The 20328-nt window shown below is 41.3% G+C and overlaps 1 long non-coding RNA gene across 1 annotated transcript; it reads left to right on the top strand.

Annotated features, from left to right (window-relative positions):
• Positions 1-841: 841 nt before the first annotated feature.
• On the top strand, positions 842-5411 carry LOC142784715 (uncharacterized). The gene is made up of 3 exons (XR_012888745.1): positions 842-996; positions 2381-2466; positions 2831-5411. It is a non-coding gene; the product is annotated as an uncharacterized LOC142784715 (long non-coding RNA).
• The last annotated feature ends 14917 nt before the right edge of the window (positions 5412-20328 follow it).

A 20328-nucleotide genomic window follows, 5' to 3' on the forward strand; every position in this document is an offset into this window, starting at 1 on the left:
AACTTGCTGTGGTAGTTGATTAGGTACGCTGAGGTGCTTCTACGCTCGAAAACGTGGGTTATGAACAATTCCCACGGAAAGCTGTCACTGCACTTATGCACAACCAGCGTTTATATTAACAACGTTTAACAAGAACGCGCCCTGCCTTTGCTACAGGTGCTTAGCTAGCTCATTGGGCAACCATATGGAATTATGTGCTGATCATGTGGTCAGCAAAAAGTTTGTTATAACAACCTCGGCAAGTTTCGTGGTGCGTGCAAGCCTTCTAAACATCCGCGACTGTGGATTAATTTGTTCCAGCTTCGACTACGCATTCAGAGTTTACGGCACCATACGCGGAAGTGCCAGACACAGACAATGCAAAAAGAAATTCCTCTGGAAAAAGGTGTAGCGATGCTCTCCCGCTAATGCCACCGAGGACAAAATAATAATTGTTTCTGGCCATTCCATGGTGCACTTTGTTTTCCGCAAGTTTTGCTTCACTATTTTTCGCCAACTGCAATCGCATTCCGTCAAAATACTCAAAGAACCCGAGGCTGGTAAATAACCTGCGTCGCTGTGCGACTGGCTGGAAGGAGAGTTGCCATTTACAAGGAGTCATTCCGCGGCGAACGGCCGTCCGCCGTATGCGCCATCGCGTTTGCCTCTCGGTGCCGTCCTGGCGGGTTTCAAGCTCCTCCCCCCCCCTTCCCGCTCACCACGGCCAGCGTTGCTCCCACAACGGCGGCGTAGATAAGCGAATAGTTGCGTCACCGAACACCAGCGTCGACAGCTGTGGCGCCGCCAGTGCCTCCTCCTTCTCTATCTCAACGTCGCTCTCTTTGTCTCATTGTCTTTCAAATGCGTTGCGTTGGTCTGGGGTCTTAGCCGCTGTGTGTGTTCTAGCGAACAGGCGCATATTCAATGGTGGTCACGCATGACACCCTGTTCGAAGTGACGCTCGGATTAAGGAATATTCATGGAGTGGCGGACACGGACAACGTGGGCCTGTTAACGGTGAGTGAACTGTTTTCGTAGATAGTAATCACACAGCGCTAGCTAGGCGCCTGCAGCAGCTCTGCCGAAGTAGGCTGCCAGCCATTTACAACAGCATGCGTTCGCGGGCCTGTTGCAGATGCCCGATTAAACGTGTGACTTAACGAGTTCACACTGCTATGCGCGATGTTGTGTAAGTGCCTGCATCACTCATACAGTGAGTGATGTGATCACTTAACAAGGGCGGGATTAGTTGCTGATCGCACATTGTCTCTAAACTGCACAAAGTGATTGATATTGTTTTAAGATGTGCTTTGGGCTACATCGTATTAACATTTCTGATTGATTTGTGGGGTTTAACTTCCCAAAACCACCATATGATTATGAGAGACGCCTAATAACATTTTTATTAATACTCAAATGTGCAACGTGCTTCTGTGAGTGTAAGCGTAAAAAAAGAAAGAAAAAGCAAAAATTATGTACAGAGGCGCACTGTACGAAATGGCTTTTTTTTTGCTTAAATACGGTATAGTTGGAGGTGCTGATATGCCGCGATGCTCCCAGCACGTGCGCCTCGGTCTTTTAAGCTATTTAGGACAAGTGCCATCAGCAACAGGGAAAGATCTAGCAGACTTCCAAAGGCGCGTTGTTGTGGCCATCGCCGTGCGTTGTTTTCCCTCGTTTCTGTTCGCTGTTTTTGTGCTTCGCTTTCATCTGCGATAATGTTCGGCGTTATACCAGAATCGAGAGAGTATACGTGACTGTTGGAGCTATGTGTGGTAGCTCTAGCATAAGACATGGCTGCTGCAACGTAGTCGGCGTCCGTGCGCGTTGGTGTCGTTCGAGCGCTCTTACTTGCGTGATTGTGTTTAACTGAGTATTTAGGCACGGGTTACGTTTGTAAATCCCGTAGTCAATAATCGCTAATAGCGTGCCCCTGACTGCCATCAGAGGATGGGCTTGGTTGTCGAAATATGCCAGACGCTTTTTCTGAAAGCAAGCTTTGAATTTTTTTTTCAAAGAAGTACTTTCATACGTGCAAGGCAGTGCCTATTGCAGGCCCGCAACTCTTTAAAAACTGGACGAGCTATCACATCTTTTATCAAACTACAATGAATTAAGATGAGTGAATTATATATGACGAATTTCTGTGCTAGATTAGGTGCACAAAACACATGTTCGCAGCCCTACGTCTAGAAAGCAGGCAAATAGGAAGCACAGCGTCAAATTTGGATTAGATTCTATTGACGGAGCGTCTTGTGAGAGTAGAAAGAACGAGAAAATTGTTCATTTTTGATGCCCTTATAGAGGCAGTCAAAATCGCACTGATTGGTGACTTGTAACAATTCCTCAGATTGTTAGAGGCGTGAATAAAGTCAGTAAATCTTTTACTTTTTTTTTGCAGACCTCTTCGCTAGTGCCACGCCCAAGATCATTTGTTCTCATGTAAAAGAGAAAGCAGAGATGTCTTCACTGTTTGTGCATGAAGAGGTAAGTTTCTTGTGCATTTTGATTAATGTTGCATGTTGTGAACGTTGTACTTTAGGAATTATTTTTCACACTGGCTCACTACTCTAGAAGGAATTTGATTCTTAGGTGGGTTCAGGCTTTCGTAAGTGCCATTTTTGAGCTGTAGTCTTACACTTCACCTCATTTCGGGAATTTGTTGTATGCTGAAAAACTCTTATCTTTATCATACGAAATTATTGGAATGTATCGGTTGTATGCTTCGAGTTCAGTGTAATGTCAAATACAGGCCATTTCGAAGGATACACACTACACATTCTTTGTATATGGTGCTGCCAGAACAGAACGAACATCCTTTTATGAGAAGTCATATTTGCTCTTATCACAGGATGGGAGGGTGCCGCTGACATCCTGCGTAGTCTACCCCCCGGCCCCAGCCTAGAGCAAGCCTACTTCCTGAACCTCCACATGAATAACCGAAAAATCTTCCGTGTCAGTAATGACGAAGAAGGAGTGACAGCACTGATGAGTTGATTTTTTTTATTTTCAACATTGTCTACAGCCGCAAGGCCTTTACCATCCACCGTGATTGAGCGGCTTTTTCACGGCGTGAGTTTGGAGTTTATTAAAGAAGTTGTTCAAGCAGTACGACGCTGAAAATTTTAGTGTCACAATGCCTGAACAACTTTTTATAGTGAGGTCATAGTAGATGAACAAACAATGTTATTTGTGTAAGTTATTTTGCTTAAATATAGCTGGACCATTCCATGCCAAACGTCCCAGCCTCTTTGGCGACCATCTGAATTGTGTTTGAAAAAAAAGTGCTGACTTACTGCGTTGAAAACAGTGAACTGCTAGAATATTTCAGCGAGAAAAAAAGTTTTGTTCATGTGGCTGGCTTATAACTTCCTGGCATAATGCCGTCTGTGTGCTGTTTGTGGAAAATTTTGTTTTAAAACTACAGCTTATTTTTTCTAAAGCAAATTCGGTGTACCTGTTAAGTAAATGTGCTTCTGTAAGGTATTTGAAGCTCAATAATAATAGTGCAATTTTTTTGCCACATTCGCTTCCAAGAATAAGCCAAAATGTGTTATGTTTGCATTTTTTATTGATATATTGCACTTTGTATGAATATCTGAGCAAAAAATACTTACTCCACAGAAGGTATATTATGAGGAAAAAATATGTTTAGACTTCTCAAGCTGCTGAAATATACGAGAAAATATCACGAATTTCACAAAATTTTGATTTTTGTCCGTATGTAGATGCAATTTGCTCGATGTTGTGATACAATGAAAACTCATCATTATATCTAAATTGTAAGAAAATGAAATTTTTTCTGTAATAAAAATCGTATCGCAAAAAGGACAGGAAAGAGCGCTGTCAACTGAATTTTATTGAAGGTGCTACGAGCGTTTTTATACTGAGCACAAGACCAGGGCTCATCTGCAACAACACATGTGTGACCATGACAAGATAATTTTAACCGAGAAAAAAATACTCTTTTTCGGAAAAGATAAGTAAAGGTGTACTGATGCATTGATCCTTGGCCTTTCTAATAAATAGTTCTAAAATCTTCCATTTTTCTGCTTGCTTTTTTTTCAAAAACCGTGTTTTATGAAACCTAGGACTACACTTACATTCTTTACGGTGCCCGGCCATGAGACTACTATAGCTCTTCTTAACATTTAAAGCATGCTGTCTGGCTTGATCATTGAAGCATTGCCCAGTTTGTCCTATGTTTACTTTTCCACGTGTTAGTGATATCTCATACACATTAGATTGGCATTCAGTAAACCTATGCTAGCGACGAATGGTGCAAGATTGACTATTCCTGTTGCTGTAAGTACATGCACTTTTGAAAGCTTGCAAGGGGTAGAAAACAACAATGTCATATCTGCTGGCTCTTTTCCTAAAATTGTGAGACACCCTATGTACGTAGTACCGTGTGACAAGCAAAGGTGATTGGTCATTCTCTTTTTCTTTTGGTCCTGTTTCCTTTAACTTTAGTTTCTGCAGGAGGGTTTCGCAAACAAGTGTGATGCTGCTTTTGGGGTATTGGCTGGTGCTATCAGCCCAGGAGTGCTAAGAATGTTCTGCCTTTTCATAGCGGGCATTCAAAATTAGTAAAAAGAGGAATTGATACCACATGTACTCAGGCCACCCTTCAGAAGTCATGTTAGCACAAGGGTGAGGTCAGGTTTAAAAACCAGATTAAAAGACTAAAAGATGCTGGGTATCCCAACAGAATCATCACACCCGTTTGCAAAACCCTCCTGCAGAAAGTAAAGTTAAAGAAGACAGGACCAACAAAAAACAATGACCAAACCCTTTGCATGTTATACCATATCATGTGTCTCGCAATTAAAAAAATAGCCAGCAGATATGATATTAGCGTGTTGTTTTCCACCCCTTGCAAGCTTTCAAAAGTGTGTGTACTAAACAGCAACAGGAATAGTCAATCTTGCCCCTTTCGTCACGAGAATAGGTTTACTTAATGTCAATTTAACGTTTGTAGAAGGATTTTTTATCAGGTAAACCAATGATCAGTGCATCACTACACGCTCACTTATCCTTTCCGAGAGGGAGTATTCTTTTCACAGTTAAGATTATTTAGTAGTGCTCACACGTGTCGTCGCGCATGAACACGGTTCTTGTACTCCGTATAAAAGCTCTCGTAGCACATTCATTAAATTCAGTTGACAGTCGGTGCTCTTTTCTGTCCTTTCTGTCTCTTCGTAAAGTTGTCGCGCTGTGACTAGCACACAACCACGATGAACCAACTCTCCCAAATTAAGCTCTTGTTACGTAACACGTAGACCGAGTTTCGTATGGAAAGAAGGAGCGGTGCTTTTAAAATAAAATTTTTCACATACAACACCTAGACGGCATTCCAGGAAGTTCAGAGGGCAGCCACGTGACCAAATATTTTTCCACTCCTAAATATTCCAGAAGTTCACTATTTTCAATGCAGCACGAGTTTTTCGAATACATTTCAAATGGTTGCCAAAATGGCTGGGACATTTGGCATAAAGTGACCCAGCTGTGTCATTAGCCATAATTATGCATTACCTTTGTTTTTTGTGTGTTTTGACTCAGTTTTGTGTTCGTTTTTAGCTTATTGTGTTTCTGATCATTGTATTGGTTTCTTCAGTATTCGCTAAAGTTGTATGTGCGAAAACCCGTATGTGTTTGCATGTACATCATTTCTCATAACCAATTGTTATACATCCAGGAATACAAAGCTTAATCCACTGTGATTGTATAAATTTGAAAACACTATCCATATGTATTTTTGTGTGCATCACTTCTTGGGAACGATTGTGTACATGAAGGCGTATATAGTGAAATCATGGTGATTGTATATATTTGAAAGAATCATAAGTATATATTTGCCTGTATTTCATTCCTATTAACCGATTGTGTACACGAAGGAGTATTAAACTGGAAACCACTGGGATTGTAGACACTTGAAAGAATTAAAGGGATATATTAGCGTATATTTCATTTGTAGTCTCTATGTACTTGAAGCAGTATACTGAACTGAAACCAGTGTAATTGTATGTTGCAAAGAATTGTCAATGAAGTGAAAGTGAATAAATATAATAAACATTTGAGGTGTTGCATGTGTAGTGTACGTATACGTGAACGTATATCTAGTGAAAAAGTTGTGTGGCAGAAGAAAAGTTTATGTTTTATTTGCCTATTAAATAAACGCAATATGCAAGGGCAGCAAGGCTTCATTTTCTGTAACGCGCATTATGCATATACAGTGAAGTATATATAGATCCAGCACAAGTTCATACACGATAGTACGCGTTTATATTTTTGCCCAGACGCAATGAATGGAGCTCGACAGGTGGCGCACCATTGATAATCAGGACCACTTTCTTCAAGTAGTGTGTAATCAGTGCATGCTGATATCTATTAGTGCAGTCTATAAGAATACTGGCACCCCAGCCATGGGCACTCAACACCCTTGTGCACCCTTCTCGCACCCTCCTTAGAGGGTGCTAAAAAAGTGATGGACATCGAAGGCACCCTTCCTTAAGGGTGTTTTTGTAACAACCTACAGTTTTTTTACATGTACACCCTATTCTAAGGGTGCATGAAAAAGCATTCTTTTTGGAAGGTGCTGAATTAACACAATAGCAAATAATTATTCACGCTTTGTTTTGTGAGCTTCCATCTGAACCTTTCAAAACGGCTTGTTGTATGCTTGCATGTATAGCATCATCCCCATTAGACAGTTATTTGTAATGGTACTCACGTTTTGCAAACAAAAGCGACTCAATTTTTCATTTAGAGTTTCCATGTAATGCTTAAAATGGTTGATAAGAGTGTTTTTGTGGCACAAGAATTCTTGGCTGTGATACTTGTCTGTGTTTATCACTCAGAAGATGGACAAGAGGAAATATTTCTCCAAGCTTTGTTTTGTGTGCTTCTATCACAACCCTTGAAAACAGCTTGTTGTACACATTCAAGAAGCACATCATTCCCACTGAACCGCTAATGATCAGGATACTCATGTCTTGCAAAAAAGAGTGGCTCATGTTGTTTTGAGCTTCGATGCATTGCTTGAAATGGTTGACAAGAGTGTTTAGTGGCACAAGATTTCTTGTTCCTGATACTTAGCTGGGCTATGACAAAGAAGGTGCACAATAGTAAATATATATCCACGCTTTGTTTTGTGCGCTTTCATCTGAACCTTTCAAAACGGCTTGTTGTATGCTTGCAAGTACAGCATCATCACAATTGGACAGCAATTTGTAACGGTACTTATGTCTTGCGAACAAAAAGGCTCAAGTTTTCTTTTTGAGTTTCCACGTATTGCTTGAAATGGCGGATGAGAGTGTTTTGGTGGCACAAGAATTCTTTTTTTTGATACTTGGCTGTGTTTATCACACAGAAGGTGGACAAGAGGAAATAATTCTCCACGCTTTGTTTTGTATGCTTCCATGTGAACCCTTGCATGAAAACATGAACAGAAAATTTAAGGTATTCATCTTGCTTCAAAAGCACAAGTACTGCAACACATATATAGTTTTTTGCTTGTCAGAATGGTTTCATGCATACGCGAAATAAGCTGTAACAAGCTTTTTTGAAAAGCTCAGATGGATGCACACGAAACGAAACATTGAGAAATATTTGCTCTTGTGCACCTTCTCTGTGATAACCAAGGTGAAGTACTGATCACAAAGAAGAAAGCTTTTGCCACTTAAACAGTCTGAATAATTTCAAACAATGTAAGAACTGAAATGAAAATTCGAGCAATTTATGTTTGCAAAACAGAAGTACAGTGACAAGCTTTCAAGTAAGACGATGCTTTCATGCATGCGTACAACAAGCTCTTTTCAAAGGATCACATGCAGGCACACGAAACAAAGTGTAGAGAATTATTTCTTCTTTCTACCATCTCAGTGATAAACACAACGACTTATCACAGACAAGAATTTTCGAGCCACAAAAACACTCTCATCTACCATTTAAAGTGATACGTGGAAGCTAAAAAAGCCCCTCTTGTTTGCAAGACATGAGTATCGTTACAAATAGCTGTCGAATATGGATGATGCTGTACACGCAAGCGTGTAACAAGCCGTTTTCAATTGTTCAGATGAAAGTGCAGAAAACAAAGCGTGGAGAATTGTTTGCTATTGTGCGCCTTCTCTGTGATAGCCCAGCCAAGTATCAGGAAGATGAAAGCTTGTGCCACCAAACACACTGATAAACCTTTTAAAGCAATGCGTGGAAGCTCAAAACAATACCTTCGGCCACTCTTGTTTGCAAGACATGAGTACCGGGACCATTAGCTGTTCAGTTCGAATGATGTGGTACATGAATGTGCATTGTTTGAAATGTGTTATCTGAGTAATTGTGTGCCACAAACTTGTGCATTTTCTGTTTGCTCGTTTCGTCTTTTCTTTAAAGGCCTAAAAAACGTCATTTCAAGACATCTCTCTCATTTTGTTGAGGGATGTAATCTTGCAATGTCATGCAAGCATGGTTAAAAAATCGTTGGTGTAGTGTAACTGCAGAGAGAATTATTTTTCCAGAGAATTGAACTGTCTAGTGCTAGCCTTCCTTATTTACATTAAGGACAATTTACACTTATAAAACAAAACCAAGAGATACTTTCTGTCTAGCTTGAATTCCCGTAATATGGTGGCAATCAAGTCTTCTAACTTGTGAAAAATTCTTGTAAGTCGCTTCAACATCAGTATGTTAATATTAATTAGCACTCATGAGAAACACTGGATTCAAAGCCAGCTAGGAGTCACATAGGAAACCATACTGGTTTGTTTATTGATTAACTTATTAATAACAAGATTGTCAGTATCTAATACTCAATTTGTTTTTGCACACTTATGCATGGGCGTCAGTAAAGAGAATAAATGGGGTAGTTGTCCCCCTCAAGCCTGACTAGCACTTGCACCCACCCAAACTACGGTAGTGGTTTCACCCTACACCAGCCATTTGCACCCCCAAGAGAGAATCCTGCCGATGACCATGCACTTACGGCACCAATAATACAGTTGTGTATGAGAGCTGATCTCAAGGCGTGTGCTCCTGGGTCATGCGGCTTCGCTGTCTGCGTTGGGGGCGTAACCGATAGATCGAAGACGAGAGAGTGAACGCGGAGTCTGTAAGAGAGTGAACGCGGAGCGACTGCAGCCTCGTTTTCTTCCTCAGTCACGGAGGCTGTCTGCCCACCCCTCGCTTTCGTTTCTTATGGTCGAAGTTTGTGCACATGCAGAGCGGCAGGCTTCGATTGTCGTAAAGTGGCTGTAGGCGTTCCGCTTAGTTCGCGGCACCTTGAACGCACATAGTGGTGTGCGTGAAGCTTGAGCACTGGCAGTTTTAGTGGCAACATGTAGCGAATCAATGTTACGTTTCTACAACTGTGAAGTGCATGTGGCTGCAGTTAGCATTGCTTCAACAAGAAGCTGCGCGTATAATTTGCGTTAAGTATTATCGTAATCTTCGTTGAATTTTTTGGTTAGTGAAAATGAAGCGTAACTGGGGAAAGTGCACTAGAAATTATTGTGTCTAGTACGAGAGGAATCACTTTTTGGCCACGGGGTAAAGCATGTGCTATGACAGGAATCACTGACTTGCAGCTCTGGAAACATAAAAATTGTGCCAGCCATGTAAAACTCTAGGTGTTTGGTTAACAGAAAAGTTGCCGAAGGATGTGCTGTCCAGTTTCGTGCGTTAAGCTGTCTCACGTTTTAATTGTTCTTCCTACTAGCAGCCCTTTAGAAAAGCTCCACGTTATCCAAACAGAGCTTTACGCATCATTTACAACTTAGCCAAAGAGAATTCTTCTCCACAGCTCAGCAGTTTTTACACTATTACTTACGCTGAGTTCTGGCATATGCATATACAATATAAAGAATATATCAATGCTTACAGATACAATAAGGTCAGATGAATACTCATCTATGTAACACTTACGGCTCGTGAAAACATTCTGAACAACACCACACACTAACAACGGGGCCCAGAGGAGAATATATCTACGATTACCCTATGCATTGAACAAAAAACAGTGAACATGTCGCAGATCTGCGCTTTATGCTTTCATCGTTAATTTATAATAACATAGATGAATTTTATCTTTGATGTGTGTTTTTTTATGTTGGTCTCCTCAAAGTTGGGTGTACTGGTCGCGTTCTTTTGGCGATAATGTATGCTTATGTATGTATGCTTATGTATGCCAGTTAACGTATGCCGTCACAGCATGCTGCTGAACAATAATCAGCTGGGAAGCTTAGTGGAGTTCAAAAAAGCTTCTTTTTTTCACATGCTCTCCGCTGTAGGTAGGTCCAGTTTGTTACTGCGTCGATTAGAATCGACGGGATCATAGCCGAATGCTTAGCCGCCATTCGCATTTTCGCGCGACCGGATGTTTGCAAGCCATAAGTCAACCCCATCAGACAGCCGCACTACGGAAGCCAAAATACAATTTTTGGTAGCGTGAAGAAAAAATAAACAATTGAGACCAATCCATCTCACTGAACGCTTTATTACGCGTGCGAAAAAACGTGAGTTTATGATTTTGAAATTGTGTCAATGAGTTTTCTCTTTCTCGCTAGCTTCGAGTTTTTTTTTTATGTGAACTTCTGGAGAGTCGGTTAACTGCAAGCGACCAAGACAAGCCCATTTTGAAGTGATTAGTTGTCAATATGGCGTTTGCGGGTTCTGCGATGGCACGGAGGAAGGAAAGGTGTGCGATAGATTTTGTTGCTTGTCTTGTGCTATCGGGTTTATACGTCTTCTGTGTGCAGCCTCTATGCCTCTTCGAACTGTGCGGCAGGTGTGAAACAGATGTGGTTCAGTAAAACCGTGAAGAGTCATTTGAAATGCGTGGTGCACCAAAAGTCACGTTCGTCGTTTGCGGAGACGGTTATCGCGCCGTTGTGGACAACCTCAAAAAAGGCTTCAATTCGCTGAGCATTGCTGATATGGCAAAAAAAAGCCTTTATCGCCAGAGTGAGCCGGGTAAGGACATCCAGGAAGAGCGGCTTTCACAGGGATGTGCACCTTCTTCGAGGTGAGTGTCATTTTATTTTCCATGACGTTTTTGCTGGCGTGCATCTAGGCGAACAAAGGAAGGCACAATGAAAACATGTTTGAGAGCGTGTGTGTTTTACTTTTTGTGCCACATTTTATCCGTGTGTTGTGTATGTTGGCGTGCTGCACCTGATACTGCGCGCTCGTGTCCCATGGAATCTTTCGATCGCAATCATGACCGATCTGGATTAAAATGACTCTAGTATGTGCGGCTGCACAGTGTCATAAGTTGTAGCTGTCACTGCTGATCGCGATTAAAAAACCACATTCAGGTCGGCCCTGATGGCGCTAGAAATGTCCGGTGTGACACCTGTAGAGTAAATAATCTATGATAATTAGTAGACGTCGCTATTCCTAATGAGCAACCTGCATTACATTGCATTTACTTATTGTTCGCGTGTAATAGTCACACATTCTACGTTTTCATTTTTGCGTGGTTATTTATTGTAGCCTGCTCTTTAACTTTATGTGTTCTCTGATTAAACTATTTTTACTGACCTCGTGCAGATGGAGAAAAAAATGACTCGCCGTGCAACACAATATTTTCTACCAGAGTGACGACTGTAACTGGAACGTCAGAACTTGGAAGGTAAATGTGCTTTAATAGTAAAAATTATTTTAACAACATATACAAAATGCTAACTTCTAATGCCCTGGTTGCTTTCACAAGCCGCACGTTTGTACAATAGTCGCTCATTCAAGTACGTTTGCGCTAATTGGCTAGGCAAGCGTCACTCATTCTATGTTAAATTTTTTTTCAAGTTTTGTTCGGGTCGTGAAGTGGTAACCAGAGTGAAAATGAAGACTGCTTCATTTGAAACGTCTAGGTATATATACCAACTACATCTGTACATATTTGCCATTTGGATTAAGAGATTTGTCAGTGTGTAGCACCAACTCATTAATTTGTTTAATTCACAATACTGCAGCCTAGCATAGCGCTAGCTGAAGTGGAACTACAGGAAATGTGAACGGTACAGAAATACTTTGTAACAGTACTGGCACGACCCGCAAATACGTCAGTTTTGCCGGTATGATTCTTACAAAGAAAAAGAACAGCACTAACTGTTAGCAACCACACTTTTGACTTAGTAATGTAAGAGTCTCAGTTATTTAGTATTCAGCATAAAACTGTTAATCAAGGGCTTCATCAGAACTGTCTGCTTGCAACTTCCTTTACTCTCAGCCTAGAAGTTCAGTAAGCGAGTCTTTAGCAAGCAGCAGAGCGAAGAACAGGACTGTGTGAAAGCACAGGCCTCCTAGCCTGCATTATATGTTAGCAAAGATATGGCAATCAGAGATAGCTAAGCTGAGTCTGTATGGCGTTGGGTGACTGAACTTCCCGCTGCTTCCTCTGTGGCCCCATGTTGTCTTGAAAAAAAAAGACAGTGTCCTATGACATCTCTCTTTGCTTATTCTGAATTGGGCTCTGTAGGCATTTGAGAGTTAGACCTAGAATACTGCAGTTAGGGTCATGCCATGTCCCATGAGTAAGGGAGGCATTAACTTGCAAAGGCTCATGGGATGCACGCAGTCAGCACCAGCTACCATTGCAATGGCTCTCCGTATGCTGCATCACTCCCTGAGTATCGGCGTTTATCCTTGTCACTCGCTTTTTTCATGGTAACCCGACGCGTATGCTGCAAATTTCTAGCACACAATAGCACGGCCGCACCTACGACTCACCAAAAAAGAGAAGCATGTGCTGTGATTGCCAACTAATATTTTCATTTGAAGTGGCAAACGATCGAGTGTATGTGCTATCACAAATGTGTGTTTCTTTTAAATGGCGAGGCCTTGCTTGTCACGTCTTTCAACTAATTTTACAATTGCATATTACCAAACATCACCAACTAATGTGCTTATTTTTACGTCTTTGCTTCAGTGAGTGCGCTCAGCTGTTTTTGCATTTGCAATTGAAATACTCCGTCACTGTCTGAGATTGTTGGATATCATCATCATCATCATCATCAGCCTGACTACGTCCACTGCAGGACAAAGGCCTCTCCCATGTTCCGCTAGTCAACCCGGTCCTGTGCTTGCTGCTGCCAATTTATATCCGCAAACTTCTTAATCTCATCAGCCCACCTAACCTTCTGTCTCCCCCTAACTCACTTCCCTTCTCTGGGAATTCAGTTATTTACCCTTCATGACCAGTGATTATCCTGTCTATGTGCTACATGCCCGGCCCATGTCCATTTCCTCTCTTAACCCCCGTTTTTCCCCTAATCCAATCTGCTCTCTTCTTGTCTCTTAAGGTTACACCTACCATTTTTCATTCCATTGCTCGCTGCGTCGTCCTCATTTTAAGCTGAACACTCTTTGTAAGTCTCCAGGTTTCTGCTTCGTAGCTAAGTACTGCAGGATACAGCTGTACCTTCCTCTTGAGAGACAGTGGCAATCTATCTGTCTTAATCTGAGAGTGCTAGCCAAATGTGCTAGCCCCATTTTTATTCTTCTGGTTATTTCAATCTCGTGGCTTGGCTCCGCGGTTATTACTTGCCCTAAGTAGACATAGTCTTTCAAAACTTCAAGTGCACTATTACCTATCTCGAAGCGCTGCTCTTTTCCGAGGTTGTTGTACATTACTTTAGTTTTCTGCAGATTACCTTTAGGACCCACCTTGCTGCTCTCCTTGTCTAACTCCGTAATCATGAGTTGCAATTCGTCCCCTGAGTTACTCAGCAATGCAATGCCATCGGTGAAGCGCAGGTTACTAAGGTGTTCTCCATTAACTCTTATCCCTAACTGTTCCCATTCTAGGCTTCTGAAAACCTTCTGTAAGCACGCGGTAAATAGCATTAGGCAGATTGTGTCCCCCTGCCTTACACCCTTCCTGATTGGTATTCTTTTGCTGTCTTTATGAAGCCCTATGGTAGCTGTTGATCCTCTGTAGATTTCTTCCAGAGTGTTTATATATACTTCATCTACGCCCTGATTCCGCAGTGTCTGCATGACGGCTGATATTTCTACTGAATCAAACACCTTCCCGTAATCTATGAAGGCTATGTATATTGGTTGGTTATACTCTGAGCATTTTTCTATTACCTGATTGATAGTATGAATGTGGTCAATTGTTGAGTAGCCTGTTCGAAATCCTGCTTGTTCCTTTGGTTGATTGAATTGTAATGTTTTCTTTACTCTGTTAGCAATCACCTTTGTAAATAGCTTGTATACTACAGAGAGCAAGCTGATCGACCTGTAATTCTTCAAGTCCTTGTCATCTCCCTTCTTTTGTATTAAGAAGACGTTAGCGTTCTTCCAAGACTCTGGTACTCTTCCCGTCAGGAGACACCTCGTAAACAGGGTGGCTTGTTTTTCTAACACAATCTGTACTCCATCTTTCAGCAGATCTGATGTTACCTGACCCTCACCAGCAGCTTTACCTCATTGCATGCTTTCCAAAGCTTTTCTGACTTCTTCTATCATTACTGGTGGGGTGTCATCTGGATTACTGCTAGTTCTTATAGTATTAGGGTCGTGGTTGTCTCGGCCACTGTACAGATCTCTTTGAAACTCCTCCGCTATTTTAATTATCCTATTCATATTCGTAGTTATTTTGCCTTCTTTGTCCCTTAGTGCATACATCCGACTTTTGCCAATCCCAGGTTTCCTCTTCACTGCTTTAAAGCTTCCTCCATTTTACAGAATGTGTTAAATTCTCTCCATGTTACACATTTTTACATCGCATACCTTACGTCTATTAATCAACTTCGAAAGCTCTGCCAGTTCTCTTTGTCTGTTGTACTTGACACTTTCATGATTTAACGCTTCCTAATTATGTTCTTCATTTCCTGGGAAAGCTTGCCAGTGTCCTATCTAACTACCCTGCCTCCAACGTCCACTGCACAATGCGTAATGATACTTGTCAGATTATCATTCATTGTATCTACGCTATGGTTGGTTTCCTCACTAAGAGCCGAGTACCTGTTCTGCGGCAACACTCTGAATTCCTGTACTTTCCCTCTCAGTGCTAGCTCATTGATTGGCTTCGTGCGTATCAGTTTCTGTCGTTCCTTCTTCAAGTTTAGGCGGATTCGAGGCCGTACCATCACTGCACTGCACTGTAACTTGCCAAACACTTTCACATCCTGCCAGATTCCTGGGTGTGCACTCATTAAAAAGTCTATTCCGTTCTTATTTTCGCCATTAGGGCTCCTCCATGTCCACTTACGGTTTTCTCGTTTTCGGTAGAAGGTATTCAAAATCCGTAAAGTATTGCGTTCTGCGAATTCTACTGTTGAATATATAGTATCTTGTATCAATGTTCATTGTGTGCAATGAGTACCATATGTTACTAAAACTACGTGTTCTGTGGTGACGGCCTGGCAAAATGTTCAAATGTTCGTGAATGACATCGACTAGAATGCTCTGCTGAAAAAGTTCGAAAGCAAAATCTGTCCGCGGTAACTTTTATTTCGTAAAGTCAAGCTTCTTAGGCGTTTCCGCATTGCATTGCATCGGTGAACCCTCACGTCACAGTCAGGCACCGTGTTTGTTAAGCCTAGTTTCCTGTCCTGCTTGCATGTGCACCAAATCAGGTATGAATAAACTGACTACTACGAAATAAATGCTTGGAGGAACAGTTGAAATCACTAGCGACACATTGTATACCTGTTCCATAAATAGAATAATGTAGCGCCTTTTCTTATCTACATAGCATTACTGACGCATCATTTTCTCCAACTGGTGCGAGGTTGTCGCCTTCTTAACCACTGCTAATTGTGTACACGTCACTGCAATTGGTGCCGTGGATTCCACGGTGTCACCCCTGGCATGATGTCATGCGCCTGTTGGCTGCTTTGTCTTGCTATTTTCTGTATCAAGCTCAGAGCTGGCTGCACGTAGCATGGCGGCCGTGGAATTTAAGGCAAATGCCGTATGCTTGTCGTAGCTGTGTAGATAGTGATTGTGGTTGTGCTGAAAAAACTACACATCCAAACGAGTTTTGTACTTCAGTCTTGGCGCCTTAGATTCTCTTTCGACTTGCCAATATGTTGTTGGCACGTAGTCAACCTGCCATGGATATTTGTTCGAAGCGCCTGTATGTAAATACTGAATGTGTCAAGAAACCATTCATGCAGGATTTTCGATAAATATTACTCACTTTACTCTAGACATCCAAAGGCTATACCACTCACCATGTCTCTCCACAAAATCCACTTCAATTTTCTATCTTTGTTCCAAGGAAATTTGAACATTTTTTCCCATTTGACGCTGTTTTCTACAGCAGCACAGCCGACTATGATTATGCGAGTGACTAGTTTGCAACACAATTGAAAGAAAAGCCCTGTCTATGGCTCCAAAAACGCGGCCAGCGAAACAGCGTGCCACGGATATCTTGAACTAGAAGCTGATGCAAATGGCGAATCTCATGAGTCTTTGTGGGTTTCTGCCTCACCTATTTTATTAAGGAAACACCATCATTTATCTCCCCAAACACAGAAGCCATGCACTTCTTCTTGGAGAAGGTTCACTTGAACTTCTTTGCGCTCATCGGAATGCTTCTACTGTTTGTATTGCACCTTCACTTCTTCAGTTCTGGAGTACATCATGGAAGTGCTAGAGAAATGTCAAAATGGCACCCGTTTGTCATTTTGTTTTGATGCCCAGTCAGCATTATAGAAACTAACTTTGCACGCAGTTTGCAGCACTGGAGTCCACTCTCTCTGTGTCCAACCATGGTATAGCATCTGTGCTGTATTGAGCTGACTGCAATATTTTGGGAAATGAATTACTCAGCCCAAAAACTCTGACCCAATAATTTTCCCGAACTATCTGATTCGTTCAGTCAACAAGATCATTGTTTTACACTTGCTTCATTCTCAGTCAGTCTGCATTGTAAATATTGTACACCATGCGTCTAATTTCCTATACTATTGCAGTGCCTTGCTATCATGTATTGAAATTCGTGCTGTACACATTGCTCAATATTCGATGAATTTCAGCTGCACTGCACTGCTCAGTAGGGCAGTGCAGCTGAAAGCACACACTTTACACTTATCCCAGGCATGCTTACATGGGTGCTTTGCGTCAAGAACTGAGAGCTGTGGCCTCATAAGATATACAGGCACACTAAAGAAATCGTACAACACATATGCGTTGCATCATGAAATTTTAATTGCTTTTTATTTGGGGGTCATTTTGACTTTGAAAAATATAGGCATCGTATTTTATGAGCTGAAATATATCTCTGGAGTGTCAAGATGTCAAAGCAAGCTTCTCAAGTTACACTCATTCTGACTGTATGTTTGTTAAGTTCATGAAGCAGTTTTTTTGTAATGATTTGCATAAATTCATGTGGCTAAATCACTGCATAAACATTAGCCTGCAAATATGATGTGCAACAATTGCATAGTTATAAATTAAGAAGCACATGCAGCTGTTGTAGTCAGCAACACAGGAGGCAGTATGATATTCAACAAGTGAATATTCATTAATACCTATGAAGTAATAGATGACATAGTAAGGTAGTTATTGCAACTCTTTTGAGGTACGTGTTACTGGAAAGTACAGACTTCGTAGTATGTTGTCTTTACCGAAAAATTTTCAGCAAGTGCTCCTGGAGAGTGAATGATAATTCGACAAGGTTTGAAGAATAGGCCTTTGCTTAGTCATCGGTCAATATTCAACGTGAAGTGGACGCCACAGAGAGAATAAAAAATGCACATCTGTGTGTCTACTTAAGCACTTTCTTGAATGCCCATGCATACATGGCTCTATTTCGCATTCACTCAGCAAATAGACACAGTGAAAAGGGGTGTAGAGGAGAAGAGGCTACTTATTTAACACCTCTTGAAGAAAGTATGGAGGTGCTTGCTCTGTTAGGAGTAATTACTCTGGATTATATGGCATTTAAAGCATTTCTACTGAGTGATAATATTTTGGGTTTATATATACACTCCCCAGACCCCCCCCCCTCCAAAAAAAGTCACAGAAGGCAGCGATTCAAGAAAGAAAAAGAGCCCTGAAGGATGGCTCTGGCAATTAGAAGCTTATTTGATTGAGCGTCCTCCAGAAAGACAAGAAAATCTTTACAATGGAACGAGTAGATTGAGCAGCAAATAGAGGCTTTGGAGAAAAGGAATGGCAGGCTTCAGAACCCCTCTCAGCCATAGGTCGGCAAACTCCCTCACAAGCCGAGTCTCTCAAACTCTGATTGGGCCATAAATGAGAATCTGAATGAGCCATATGTGCAAATACATTCTGTGATTGAGTGAGCTTCACATTTTTTTGGTCGGCCTGTGCTTTCAACACACCTTCGACAATTTAAAGAGAATTCTTGGTGAGCCTATAGTTCGTGCCCTCTTCTATTTCATTATTCTGTGGTTAACACTGGCCCATCTGCCTTATGTAGATATGGCCGAAGCTAAAAGGAACATTTTACTTTGCGCCTGTGTAGTAATCAACAAAATGTTTGGTGTATTTACAAAACAAATGAAAGTTCAGCTTCTTGTCCCTCTTAATGTTTTTCAGCGAGACGGCGCATCTCTCACCTAGTACCTAGTCTCTTAGTGGCCATAATACATTGATGTCGTGTCTATTTATCACTTTCTTTAGCCTCTGAGCTATGTTGTGAATTTAAGGACTACCCACCTTTAACTTTTGTGTAGTGCCACCGCTGCATACGCACCAGCCGATTGACTGACAATCCTCTTTTTCTTTTTCTCTCTCTTTCTCTTCTCTTTCATCTCTCTCATCTTTATGCCCCCCTTCCCATCCCCCCAGCGTAGGGTAGCAAACCAGGCATGTACCTGGTTAACTTCTCTGCCTTCCCTCTTGTTGTTAATCCCCCCCCTTAAGGACTACCCACGACACAGGGTTATGTTATATTTTTAATTAATGTAATTAATGTTAAGGGTTATGTTATTAATTTTGTGTATGAAGGAAGCAGGGCAAGCGAAATTGAGAAGAAAGTACTTTTTCGTTTTTTAGTAGATATAAAAGCAGATTCTTTTTCGACAATTTTCATGCACTGTGAAATCCTGAGCAAGTTCTCCCACTATCGTGATGGTGTCGAGATTTAGAGGGGGGTGGTCTTGCTCGTTCTTGCATCGAAAATTAAGATTGTGGTGAAAAAGTCGCTTGTGCTTCCAACGAAACTGATACACTTTAATAAATAAGCATGTATTCACTATGATTCTCCAACCTCGTTGCCCTTTTAAATAAAGAAAGTGAAGGAAACTGCAGAAATGGCAGGAAGGAGGGGGGAAGCAGGTAGGTGCTTGCCAGTTGTTCTTGCATGTTTTAAATATCTTGAAAGAGAGAGGATGGAGCTTGCTTAGGTGGGGGCGCTTGCTTTAGATATTAGAGTATTGTCCTCATCCTGCGTATCTTTTTTGATCAACTGAAAAAAACGAACCTGAAAGCAAATGGCCCTTTTACATATGGTATACTTGTAGCTTATTTTCTTTGTAAATTGACGAAAAGCATGAAGTTTAGCAATTTTAGCGAAAAGAAAAAGCTTTCCAACTAGTGTTGTTTAAGCATTTACCGAAGTCAGATACAGTGAAATAGATAAGGTGGCACAGTAAAAAAAATAGGTCAGCACAGACAAAAAATTCGCAATTTTCATTGCATAAGTAGAACTCCATCTTCTCGAAATGGCATTTTTTGTTATGTCAGTATGATAATTTTAAAATGGCAAAAGATGTCATGCTGATTGTTTGTGCGCATACTCAAGAAACACATGGTGGTGTACTGAACTGAACTTGATCTTTAGAATAACTTTCATTTGATCTAAAGAAAAGTGTGCCAAACTTGTCTAAAATCGTGTACAGGAGCAAAAAATGCAATTTTTTGTAAAATAAACCATACGTTGGTTCGGCCAATAGAACACAAGGCTCTGAACAAATGAGTGTAAACATCTAGTCGATATCATTATTACATGCTCAAAAATGATTACAATAGGGAAAAAAATACGTGGAAGTCTGGAACTTGCCCGGTCTTCTCTAAGCGACACAGTGCTCTGAAATAAGGCACAATTTACATACACCCGCAGACTTGTCTTATTCAATAATGGCAAAGTAGATACATGGTGCAGAAAAGTTACTGTCACTACCCCTTAATAGGAGGCAGTAACCAGGTAGACGCAAGTGGTGGACTTAACAGCCCCCAAAATGCGCTGCTAAAACTTGAACAGTTTAAAATCAGGTACTTTTAGCAGAGGTGCAACAGCTGCGCCAATTGCGCCAATTTGATACAATTCCCGATTGTTGCACCGAGCTGCGCCAAACCCGTGAAATTGTTAAAATTGCACCACGCTGAGCCAAAGTGCTTAGCCGGCCTCATTTTTTTTCATGTGTACTAATT

This window comes from Rhipicephalus microplus, chromosome 2 (genome assembly GCF_043290135.1).
Source record: "Rhipicephalus microplus isolate Deutch F79 chromosome 2, USDA_Rmic, whole genome shotgun sequence".
NCBI lineage: Eukaryota > Metazoa > Arthropoda > Arachnida > Ixodida > Ixodidae > Rhipicephalus > Rhipicephalus microplus.